The sequence below is a fragment of the Biomphalaria glabrata genome, chromosome 16, assembly GCF_947242115.1.
Source record: "Biomphalaria glabrata chromosome 16, xgBioGlab47.1, whole genome shotgun sequence".
In the NCBI taxonomy this organism is placed as follows: domain Eukaryota; kingdom Metazoa; phylum Mollusca; class Gastropoda; family Planorbidae; genus Biomphalaria; species Biomphalaria glabrata.
In genome coordinates, this window is record NC_074726.1 from 7,241,754 (window position 1) to 7,254,975 (window position 13,222).

Genomic DNA, 13,222 nt, shown 5'->3' on the forward strand with positions numbered 1-13,222 from the left:
TGGGTGAGAAACGGTCCTAATTGTTTACATTAAATATTTAATATTACTCCACTCCCATGCAATCTAGTTATTCACGAGGAGTCAAGAAAAAAAAATGGACAGCATTGATGTAGAATTAGATGATGTTATAGATGTCTCTGATGCACAGAAAGCACAACGCGAGGAGATTTGAATTGAAATTTGTCAAAATCTCGCCAATTATCCAACGGTACTACATATCAAAAGAGTCTTCATGATTATTTTTTGTTAATTTTACTTATATACCGATACTGTAGCAAATGGAATTTGGGCTTATATATTTAAAAGTACATTATCTCATGCCGTGATATCGGATGTCAAAAATGCAGGGCCCCTAAAAAGGTCAAGCCTCCCGGGCCCCAAAACCATAGCTACGCCCCTGTGAGTCCACGTTTCAATGTGAACAACTTTAAAAGCTCCAGGTATTAATATTGTGAACATTTGATCTTTCTCCTCCAATCACGTAACAACAAACTATTAACTATAAAATATTTTTAAAATATCGAAATGAGAATCAGCGGACATTTTTATGCCGAGATCAAATGTTAAGCACTCAATGAAAAACACGAAATTTTTTTTTTTTTTTTTTTTTTTTACGAAACGAAATCAAAATGTTATGGTGAAGATTTCTCCATGGAAAACAAATTTATTTCTTGACCTGGTGAGAGAGGGAAACAAAAAATCGGGAGAGTTTTTTAAAAATTATTTTATTTCTTAGAAGACGAAATTGCTTGCGGATAATGAAAACTTCAAAGACATTGTTTCAATAAAGAAGTTAAAATTTTTATTTTTAATTTTTTTTTTACAGAAATGTTAATTAAAATGTTTTAGCGTCTTGTTTCTCTTTAAGAGCCAAACTTTTGTTTAAACTCTAAATATTTTTAAGTCGATAATATTTTACAGTCATTAACGTATCATGCGAATACATATTTAGGAATTTTTTTTTATTCTTATAAATTAAAGACGTTCTTTCAACAAAAATAATAATAATAATTACGTCCTAAGCGAATTCACGTGGTAACTCGTCGTGGATGTTAATTAGAGACTTAAGCTTTGTCGTTGATTTTTATGGCTGATTCAGGCAACCCATTCCATGCTATTATGTATGATACACTTTTGTACACATTATTTCTCCCACACTCACTCTCGGGTTACGTTGAAAGTACGCACACTTATTTCTTAGACATGTACACATATATCATTACCTACGTAACAAGAGTACTTCGGTCTGTTTTGTGATCTCTGGTTTGTATTTTTTTAATGTTTCAAATTTTTATATCTTAATCAAATAGGTGTCTAAGTGGAGTTTGTTTGATGACTACAATCTTACTATGTGACTAACGACATTTTGGGTTTTATTTTTTATCCATTGGAGATGGATAGAATGTGCTTACATAGGTTCTCATAATACAAGGCTTATTAATATATTCTCTGGAGGGGCCCTTTGTATTACAAATTTTTAAATTACACTACTATCATCAAAAAAAATTTGCTTATGGAACTACATGTGAACATTTTGAGTTTTTGAATAACAGTGCAGAGTATGAAAAATTTAATGAAATCCTGTTTGGAAAAACTATTTCAGTTTTAAAGAAGGTGAACATCACAAAAAGCAAGAGAAGATATCCCTGCAGACGAGACTAAAAATGTAATTTCGCAATCAAATTAGAAATCTCGAATGAAGTTTTTTTGTAGAGTCTCGCACTAAGATTGTAGAGATAGGATTTAGTTATAAAAGAACATAAGTTACAGCCACTACATCTAGTTCCAGTACAATCAATGCTTAAATAAATAAACAATAGCCTGATTGAATTTGCCTACAACTCTCTATAAGATAATAGGCGGATAAAAATTTTAACCACTCGAGGCAATAAAGTGGATAAGTGGGGGGGGGGGAGGCACCATAATGAGTTTAAAACCTTAATCTAGTACAAACATAAACACACACACACACACAGACACACTCACAAACACACATCATGACACACGCACGCACACAGGCAAACACACACACATACACTTGTTGGAACTCCCATGATGGGTTTTCAATAAACACATCAAAGTGAGCTCGAGCCTCTGCTAGCGGCGCCCTCAGGATATTGTGGCCAGTGTTCCTCCCCCCTCCCCCCTCGGCAGCCACGCCTCGCCCTAATCATTGTCTTGTATTTAAAAGATCAAAACTTTTTTGTTTAATTTGAAATTAAAGTGGAGATAAAAATAACACAACTTACTTTTCCTAACATTTAGCATTTTTAAACTAACCATATTTATTTTGTTTACTGTAAGGGCTTAAGCACTATATGATAGCACTATATGATTTTGACATATGGCCATATCCTTCCATCTTACGCATTTGATATTAATTATATTATTCAACTTTTTGAATCACATTGTTTTTGGTTTTAAACAAAATGAATAAATTCTATTCATGTAAACGAAATTATGAAAGTAAATCAACTCTAGCTAAAGAGATCCAGAACTTTACATTAACACCTATAAACACACTCAAAACACGCACTCTCTCCACACGCACGAGAAAAAAGACGCACACGCACGCAGGGCCGGCCTTAGGCCACTGCAACCTATGCGGTCGCAGTGGGCCCCGCACTTTCATAGGCCCCACGCTAATTCTAGATGTAAATTATTAAATTGAACCAGTATACTTATATATAATAACAGGGGTTCCACGGCCTCCTAAGTTTCCAGGGCCTGTTGGAAATCTCCCGAAATTATTAAAATCTCCCGAAAACTCATAAAAATCTACTGAAAAGTAGACACAATTGTCATTTTGGGATGCCATTAAATAAAAACGGCATTGCGAGCTTTCCTTTTATTGCAAAGACGAATATATTTTCTACTACAAAATCTTAATTTTGACATTACGCTTATCTATCTATCTATCTATCTATCTATCTATCTATCTATCTATATATATATATATATATATATATATATATATATATGCATATGTGTGTGTGTGTTTGTGTTTGTGTTTGTGTGTGTGTGTGAGCAGACGATTTGATTCAGCTGGCTCTGAGAATGTCAAGACACAGACACTTCCATGTTGTGAAAATGTCTTTAGAGTCTGGTGCACGAGAGGACAAGGTCAAGACATTTACATGGGGAGACTATTCGATCCTTATGGCTCTGACTTGACACACATACTATAGAAAACACGCATGAACAAAGGGCTAGGGGCTGGAAATGGTGGAAATTGACTTTTAAAACGTGAGCATGGAAAGGAGGTGCAGACTCATCACGTGTATACATATTTATATAATGGTATATACATATATATATATATATATATAGCCGGATAAGACCACCCGCCTGAGAGCCTTAGTTTGGGCATAACTGATCTGATGGGTCTGATCCACTGGGTTTAATTTATATCTATGTCAAACTTGGAGAATGTTCCCTTCACATTTTGTTTTTATTTTGCCACGAAAATAAAAGTAGAGTATGAAGATGCCGACATATTCCTATCCAATATAAATTTCTGTGAAAACGGGTTTACCCGATTCGTTAAAAAGTTTCGACATTTAATAGAGATACAATTAGGTACTTTTAATCGATTTTTAGACCCCTCCGGTTGTGAGAGGGACATTAAACATACACCGCGGTCTCCGCCATGGTCAAAATAATTTGTATGCCAAGTTTTATGAAGATTGGTCAAACGGTTTTGATTTTTATTCGGGGAATACATACATACATACATATATACATATCATACATTTACATTGAACATTGTGCTTTAAATAAAAAATATTGTAATGACTCAATAGTAAGAACCTTAGAAGTTAGGTTTATTTGGGTTTTTCCTTAGTGACACGACAGTTTATTAAATACAGTAAGAACGGAAATATGTTTGAGACGAATAAAGGACGAAACACGATACGACTACTTTTAGTGAATCCTGACCACATCGACTGTGCCCTTATTTTCTGTAAGAAAGTTTTATGTTAAACAAGCCGGATTATCTTATTTTGTAATATTTGTTCTGTGGTGAGTTGTAGGCTATTTAAGAAACTCGCAGTTAACATTCCAAGTATTGATCAACATCATCTACATTAGATCTACACTCATCAGTGGCGTAGCTAGGGTGGGGGGAGGAGGGGGAGAATTGGAAAATCCCCCCGGGCCCCCACTTGAGGAGGGCCCCAAATGAGTGTATTTTTACATTAAAAATGATATAAAACCAAAATGCAGGGGCCCCCAAAGATGTCAAGCCCCCCGGTCCCCTAAACGATGGAAAAATAACTAGCTACGCCCCTGACACTCAACCATCAACCGCCAACAATATATATTGTGATATCTATCTATCTATCTATCTATCTATCTAGTTATAAATAGGTAAAGAAAGGGAGAGAGAGATTACATATTACAGAAGAGTGAGTATTGCACGTGGAGGTGGGCGATCTTTCTTTTTTTTTTTTTGGAGGGGGGGGGGTTCAGAAGATGCATGTCACAAGGACTATAAAGAGCACTGGAGGTGGGTGAGGGTGTAACCCTGGGAGAACACACGAGATAAAACAGTGTTTGGTGGAGGGCAGAGGACGGCAGACTGCCTCGGTCAATGTCATTAATGTCAAAATGAACTGAAAGGATCCCCGAGTGAAATGCATCTTGGGACGGGGACTACGTCATGACAGTCTCCATGTGGGAAGAGAAGAGGGGAGGGGTAGAAGGAGGTAGAAGATAGAAAGGTAGAAAGAGACACCCCCTTCTCTCTTCTCCAACCCCCCCCCCCCCCCCTTTTGTTTCACCCTTTGGCTCTTAGTGCGAAGTGAGGAAGAGATAAAGAGAAAGTAAATTAAGGAAGGACTGTAACAATGGAGGTTTGGATATGGATAGATAGATAGATAGATAGATAGATAGATAGATAGATAGATAGATAGATAGACTGATAGATAGATAGATAGATAGATAGATAGATAGATAGATAGATAGATAGATAGCGATAGATAGATAGATAGATAGATAGATAGATAGATAGATAGATAGATAGATAGATAGATAGACAGATAGATAGATAGATAGATAGATAGATAGATAGATAGATAGATAGATAGATAGATAGACAGACAGACAGACAGACAGACAGATAGATAGACAGATAGACAGATAGATAGATAGATAGATAGATAGATAGATAGATAGATAGATAGATAGATAGATAGATAGATAGATAGACAGATGAGTTGGAGAGAGAGAGAGAGAGAGGCGGGGATAGACAAATGGACGGTAAAAGCTAAACTTCATCAAGGCCTTGGGTAAGGTGCATACACTTTTCGTTCAAACTGCAAGAGTAAGTAATATGGATGCAATGTATACGTGTTGCAGTAGCCTGATGGAAAAAAAAAAACTTAACACGTCATCGCCAAACTTCCTGGAACTGGTTCATTACAGGCAAGGTTACAGGACCAAATAAGGAATCCTCCTCATACACCCTCGACCCTTTTTTTTCCATTGCAGACTAAAGGAACAGTATATTTAATGTATACGTACCTATTCTTTGTATACTGTAATGCGACATCACAGTGCTGTATGACACTTTTAAAAATTACTGAGCATTTAATGAGATTTTAAAAGGAACAGCATGTAAAAGTTATTAATGAAATGGGAAATGGTTATCTAGAGGTTTTAAATGTTTAAGGATGTCCTGTGATACTGTTCTTATCCGAAAATAGTGTACGCATATGAAATTAAATACCGCGAAAATCTGACCTTCGCTTGCTGTCTTAGAACGTATCACCAGCGAAAGTCAAGAAAACGCTGTATATATGTTTATTAATTTTAATTTTTAAAAAATTGAATTAATATAAGGATCTACAGGCAGAGAATGTAGAGATACTAATAACTACTTTACATTATCGGATTGAGTCTGATCCGCCTCTCCTCTGACCATTTCATCTGCTTCATTAACTGACCAGTAGATCCCAGGAGACAACCCGTGGTTCGGATTGTCTTTGAGGTCAGCTTGACCTAGGTTTTTCGAGTTATTATGCGGGTATAGGGGCTGCTTTAGTTTTGGGTGGGAAAAAAATTGTGGAAGGAAGGGATATAATAAAAAAAAGTGAGCAATGAATAATAATTAATAAAAAGATAGTTTCAGTGAACTTCAGAGAGAGGGTCATGATGGTTCTAACATAGTAAAAAAAACAAGAGCAGGATAGAGTAACTTTAAACGTACTGCAACTATTAATACAGACAATACAGACTAAAGTTGTGTTAAATCTGACCCAATATCCAATTGTTTGGTGAAAAAATAACAGAATTCCACTTTATGAAATACAGTTATTTAATCCTTCAAGTGAAAAAAAAAATGAATTAAACTCTCACCATTATTATAATTATATCTTAATTCCAACAATACATTCACAAAAGAAGACTGAACATGAAGCTTGACATTTATTGATTGTCCCTGCGTATTGTCTTGCACTGTATTTACACTAACATTAGCCTCTCCACTAGACGGGAAAGGTACAGAATCTAGGACTTAAACTATCCCTTATTATTTTTAACTCTCATGGCTATTTTTAGTTCTATTGGAAGCTTTCTGTTATTTCTGGAAATGTAAGCCCGTTGTTTATTGTTCATACAATACAAACAAACCTTGACACTTATAATGACTTGACAATACGACAATGACGTCTCCAAGACACTTACCTGTCTCTGAGATCTCTGTATATGTAAGATCCGTATTGATCTGTGACCTATAAATACGCTGAAATCTATCTAGTTCTTCCAAGAGTTTATCTGTTAGGAAATAAAAGATGGAAAATATGTAGATAATTGTCTGTGGAGACATTTTAAAGGGATTATTAGTTTCTAGACATTTTTTAAATAGTAGTTTTCAAACTGTGACTACATTAGGGTCTTTTGTGAGGTCTTTGAAGAAAACTGAAATTAAATTGAAAAGAAAAACTTCAAAATTCAATTCATTTTTAAAAAGAGATTTTTTTTACTTTTCTTTGTAATTTTCGCAAGAGTTGAGTCTAAGACTCTTGGAACAGTAGGCCTACGGAATTTGGCTATCGGCCTATACAACGGACGTGTCTATAAGTAGTGATGAGATGGGTTGAAAGACAAACTAAAAAAAAGTGATAAAAAAAGATAGCAGAAGTCGTAGACTGCAAGCATATTCAAGGAAATTGTAATTATTTACCACATTCTGGTGGAATCAACGTTGGTATCGTCAGTTATGAGAAAAAGAGTTAAGAGAGTATTAAAAACTGCTCTCTAAATGTCCAATTGTTTAGTTTCCTCTATTAATAATGGACTTAAAGATAATTAAAAATAAGAAGACAAAGCGATTATAATTTCTCTTCAACAAGTTTGTTCATTTTCTCTCACGTCTATGTTCGATCTATAACTCTAGCCCTCAACTAGATCCCTGGCAATGGCTGGGATCGTTTTGAGCATTTTTAATTCCTGTAGGGCAATGAGGATCATGAGGCTAAATGAACAGCCAATCTGACATTATTAAACAAACGACTGCAGCTTTTTAATTAACACTTCCATTTAGCGTCAATTAATTATAATCTCATCTCTGATCTCACGTGCATTCTATACGACTCTTTCTGTAAAACACTAAACAGTGAAAAAAAAATAACTGCATAACCAATTTTTTTATCAAATTATATAATTAAGTTAAAAACACCTCAATTTAATTATTTGCATTATTCCTTGTGCTTTTTCTTTTTTTTTTTTTTAAGTGAGCTACAGTTAACATTTTTTAATCATGACAAATAAACCATATTTCTCTCAAATCCGCCCCCCTACCAAGAACCGTAAGCCTGGACAGCGGCGAGCTTAATGTATTAATCGCTGGCTTTTCTTTGGTTGGGGATGTCGCCCAGCTGACCTGGATGTCTTGAAGTCAACGGGAAGTGAAGGTCACGTGTTAATTATAAGGGATTCTGGGAAGTAGCCGGCGGTGCGCAGCTGGGCGTACTCTTTGAATTCCTGAAGTGGCACAAGAAAACAGTCAACAAAATAAAGTAAATCTTTTAAAATGCATATGTTTATATTTGATAATTGTTTGTTTTTTTCACTCTCAATAATTCAATTTCGAAATTATTTACATCAAGGTACACTTTTATGCTACAGGCTACGATTATGGTTTGGGTTTTTATTGTTGTTTTTTTTTACTTCATTTTTTATTTAAATTTTTTTATTTTAAAAAGCATTTTGATATACATTAGCGTCAGCGGAATAACAGTTTTTTTTTTTTTTAGACTTTAAGTTCTAAGGGGTAGAAGATGTCAAGTTCATTAGTTGCTATGGCTATTGAGAGTATCGTGTGGCCAGCACATTGACCAGTCGTCTTAACTTTTCACACCTAACACCAGGTACCCGAGTTGTGGGGACTCGGGAGGGTCCTAAGAATCCCGAAGTTCAAAATCCATGTCTGCACTTTTTTTAGCTTGAAACTCCTGCGTGCTACATCCTCAGTTCTGAAGTCAAGGGCTACATCGGCCAATTACATTAGGTTTAGTGTGAAACTCCTCAGTTCTGAAGTCAAGGGCTACATCGCCCAATTACATTTAGGTTTAGTGTGAAACTCCTCAGTTCTGAAGTCAAGGGCTACATCGCCCAATTACATTTAGGTTTAGTGTGAAACTCCTCAGTTCTGAAGGCAAGTGCTACATCGCCCAATTACATTTAGGTTTAGTGTGAAACTCCTCAGTTCTGAAGGCAAGGGCTACATCGGCCAATTACATTTAGGCTTAGTGTGAAACTCCTTAGTTCTGAAGTCAAGGGCTACATTGCCCAATTACATTTAGGTTTAGTGTGAAACTCCTCAGTTCTGAAGTCAAGGGCTACATCGCCCAATTACATTTAGGTTTAGTGTGAAACTCCTCAGTTCTGAAGTCAAGGGCTACATCGCCCAATTACATTAGGTTTAGTGTGAAACTCCTCAGTTCTGAAGTCAAGGGCTACATCGCCCAATTACATTTAGGTTTAGTGTGAAACTCCTCAGTTCTGAAGTCAAGGGCTACATGGGCCAATTACATTTAGGTTTAGTGTGAAACTCCTCAGTTCTGAAGTCAAGGGCTACATCGCCCAATTACATTTAGGTTTAGTGTGAAACTCCTCAGTTCTGAAGGCAAGTGCTACATCGCCCAATTACATTTAGGTTTAGTGTGAAACTCCTCAGTTCTGAAGTCAAGTGCTACATCGACCAATTACATTAGGTTTAGTGTGAAACACCTCAGTTCTGAAGTCAAGTGCTACATCGACCAATTACATTAGGTTTAGTGTGAAACACCTCAGTTCTGAAGGCAAGTGCTACATCGCCCAATTACATTTAGGTTTAGTGTGTAACTCCTCAGTTCTGAAGTCAAGGGCTACATCGCCCAATTACATTTAGGTTTAGTGTGTAACTCCTCAGTTCTGAAGTCAAGGGCTACATCGCCCAGTTACATTAGGTTTAGTGTGAAACTCCTCAGTTCTGAAGTCAAGTGCTACATCGACCAATGACATTAGGTTTAGTTTGAGACTTCTTTGATTCATTTCTTTGCAAGTACAATGAATAATTGTGCAAAGTTTTAACTTCATCCGAGAGAGGGAAATGGGAGAAAAATGCGTTTTTTCAAGACAGAGTTGATATAAGCTTTGTAAAAACAACAACAGCAAAAAAAATGAGTCACGTGATTTCACTAAGCGGAACATTGTATTGTATCATGACGTGTCGCCAAGAGTCAGTACATTTACTCAACATTTCTTAAGCATGTCCCTGATTTCATTTTGACTAACTATTAGAGGCGTATATTTAATTTGATTCTATTACATCCGAAAACTAATAAGATATACTGCTGCAGGGGTGAACGACTGATACGACTCTATAGAATATGCAATAAACATGCATATATGTGACCCTGTGGGACCAAGTGAGACAAAGGACGTATAGGCCTGTGAAGGCCCCGGGGCCCCCAGGGTCACATCTATGCATGTTAAATGTATTTTCTGTTAAATCCAAACTTAGTCGTCTTCACGTTTTAACATTAAAACTTTTTTTTTCTTCTGTTGAATACTAAAAACTTCACTGCCACTTCCTCTCTCTCTCCCCTGCTCCCGCTGCCTCCTGCAGGGGCTGCCACCTCCTAACACTTAACAGACATTCACAGAGATGCCATACACACCGACTGTTTATTTTCGGAGCCCCCGTCAAAACGCCCCGCGCGCTCCGCCTTCGAAAACATTTTTTTTCCTGCCGTCCTCTTTTTACTTTCTTTTAACGTTCTGTTTCCATTTGCACTTTTTTTTTTAAAGTGGAAAAGTAATTTTGTGTGGGGGTGTGTGGGTATGTGGTGGTGGTGGTGGGGGGGGGACAATCACGTAAAGCAAGATGGACAATACAGATGACAAGCAGAAACAGAGAGAACTAAGAGAGAGAGAGAGAGAGAGAGAACAAAGAAAGAGAGAGAAAGAGAGAGAACGAAGAGAGAGAGAGAGAGAGGAGAGAGAGAGAAAGAAAGAGAGAGAGAGAGAAGAGAAGAGAGAGAGAGAAGAGAAGAGAGAGAGCGAGAAAGAAAGAAAGAGAGAGAGAGAGAGAGAGATGAAGTTATAATCGAAGAAAACAGCGCTGATTTCAAGTTGAGAAACTTCCGGTTAGAATTTACTTTTCAAAAAGAGTAATTTCCCCTTTGCAAGTGACAAGATGGCGCCACACGCTGTATCGCCCTGTTTGTTTGTTTGGTTGTCATGGATTTGACTTTACAGGCTAGAGTTACCGAGAAAGTTGGACTGGAGATGTCCGATGTCCAACACAATGCCGAGATTGTTTTGTTGTTTTTTTCCTTGCAAGACGAAGACGAAATGTCCAGTTGACCGGAAGTTCCAGTTCGACTGGCCGCATCGCCGCCGAGGAAGATTTACTGATGAATTGAGAAGTTAGCGAAAGGTCGGCGCCGTCACGTTGTGGTAGCGTTGAATGTCACCGGGAAAACAAGTCTAAGAGTAGACAGTTTGAATCCATCAAATGATGTTTATCATGGAAGTCGACACGACCCATTGCAAACCACACACTCACACGCACATTCACACACACACTCCAACAGACAACAAACCTGTTCCTTGAAAACGTAGCTCTAATCTTATCGGTTCCCATTGTATAGTCGCCCTGGGGTCAGGGCCGGCCTCAGGCATAGGTAAACTAGGCAGCCACGTAGGGCCTCCGATGGTAGGGGTCTCCCGACTCTGTAATTTGGATATATTTAGGAAAGAAATAGCGAAACTTGTCTTCAGTGTTATTGTTGAAGTAAATTAGGTTTTTAAAAATTGCATAATTGTAGGTTTTTCTCTGTTTATTTTTTTATTTTTCTATTTCATTTGGGGCCACCAAATTGACTTCGCGTTGAATTGCGTTTCTTTAAAAAAAAAACAGCCACACTTTATTTACAACTCAAATACATTGGCTTATTATCATGTTCTGCCAAAAAGTAAAGGTCCTTTTATAAATTCTACATTTAGAGTCCAATCTCATAAACTCACAAATGTTGTCATCAATCGGAGAAAAATGAAGGACCCTAATGTAGGTAAAGATACATTTTTCAACCTTTTCTTTAGGGGGGAGCGAATTTTATACTCTTTGTGCCGACATTTTTGCGGGCCGGATGGAACCACGTCGCGGTCCGGATCTGGCCCGCGGGCCGTATTTTGGGCATCACTGATGTATACAATCAACTTGAAATGACATGCAAATAATTATAGTAGACTTTAATAGTAATATAATGTGCTAATTAATTCACTACGATAATACATCTTTTCAGTCTCGCGTTCTGAAGTCGTCTTTCCTAACTAAGACCGCATGCTGCCAACTCCACCTAACTTACATCATTCAGAACCACTCGCTAACTTCTTTCCACGGTCACCATAGAAACACACAAATACACACACACACCATAACACTAAGTGCATTTCATTGAAGCCTAGAAAGGGGCTTCCACGAAACAATTGCCCAGGTCCTCCACTTACTAAAATCCGGCACTGCTTCATAAATCAAAGCGTCGAGAGAAACTAGTTAGTGCAAGAACTTGTAAGCATTAACACTGGCAAAGTCTTCGATTCCCAAAATTTAGGATGAGTGCAATGTTTCACATCACTAAGGAAACCCTGTTGTGACCTGCATATTTTGTCGCTTCTCATGCAGACAAAGCCGTTGTCCGCCAGCGGTTTAATCAGTCAAGACTGCATATAATAGCAAGATACTTTAGAAGAAAAAAAAAAGCTTATAATAAGCGTAGTTGTATCAATTAGATAGGATCAGTCATGTAATTACATTTTTAATAGTTCTACTAGACTAACAATAACAAATCTGTGTGATTAGAAATATGTTTAACAAAAGTTTTTTTCAGAGCAATTTTATGCTTTAACTTTCTCAATACGCTATGATCCTTTTAATGGTATGGACCTGTTAAGAAAAGGGGTTTTCTGGATGAATGTTGCCGTGATCGCTTTTGAACATGCGGACTCAAGCCTCCTCAATCAAACATATTAACCACTGTGCCAGAGAAGTGCTTATGAAACTTTAAAGTTCTATTGTTATCTATTGTTAGTTTCGTAACTTAAAGCTTTCTCTCTGCAAATGCAGCTTTCACCACCACATCAGTCAAGTACAATTTCTTTCCCATGTTCGATATTAAAGAAAATAATTCATTACCATCTGTTAATTTATTAGTTAATAGTTGTACTGATTCTTGTTTTGTCATGTAAAAGAAATGATTATGGTGTCGGAGAGAAACAGACAGAGTTTGTGGATGCCAGCTTTGTAATAATAAGTGTTTTCTTTTGGAGGCCGGTGTGGACAGTATAGAATCACATTCTAAATGGTCAATAAACGAAAGTTCATTTTTCTTTTCCTTTTTATACGCGAAGTATATCTCAACGCATGATTAACATTTGAAGGGTGACATTTCCACCTCGTACTCTCCTAAAAGAGTAACCCCCTTGAAGCTTATTCCATGTTGAGCTCTCCTCAAAAAAAAAAAATCAATGAAACACTAGAAATCATGGGGCGCCCCTGTCATTGTCAAGAGCGGAGACACACAAAAAAAATGATGAACTTGTTACCAGTGCATTCTCTCCCCCTGCCGCGGAGATGTCACATGAATGAGCACTCGCGTCATTCACATCCGGGGCAACAATGAGCTATCAAAGACGCTGATTGGCTAAATAATCGGAGCTCGAAATGGCGGCT

The 13,222-nt window shown here is 37.2% G+C and overlaps 1 protein-coding gene across 2 annotated transcripts in view; it reads right to left on the minus strand.

The window, feature by feature from the left end:
• LOC106057416 (frizzled-5-like) overlaps positions 1 to 13,222 on the minus strand; it is a 253,179-nt gene that overhangs the window by 121,763 nt on the left and 118,194 nt on the right. For both annotated transcript variants that reach the window (XM_056013416.1, XM_056013414.1), the window contains one exon: positions 6,688 to 6,777. The gene's annotated coding sequence lies outside the window, so the exon portion shown is untranslated. The remainder of the gene's footprint in view (positions 1 to 6,687; positions 6,778 to 13,222) is intronic.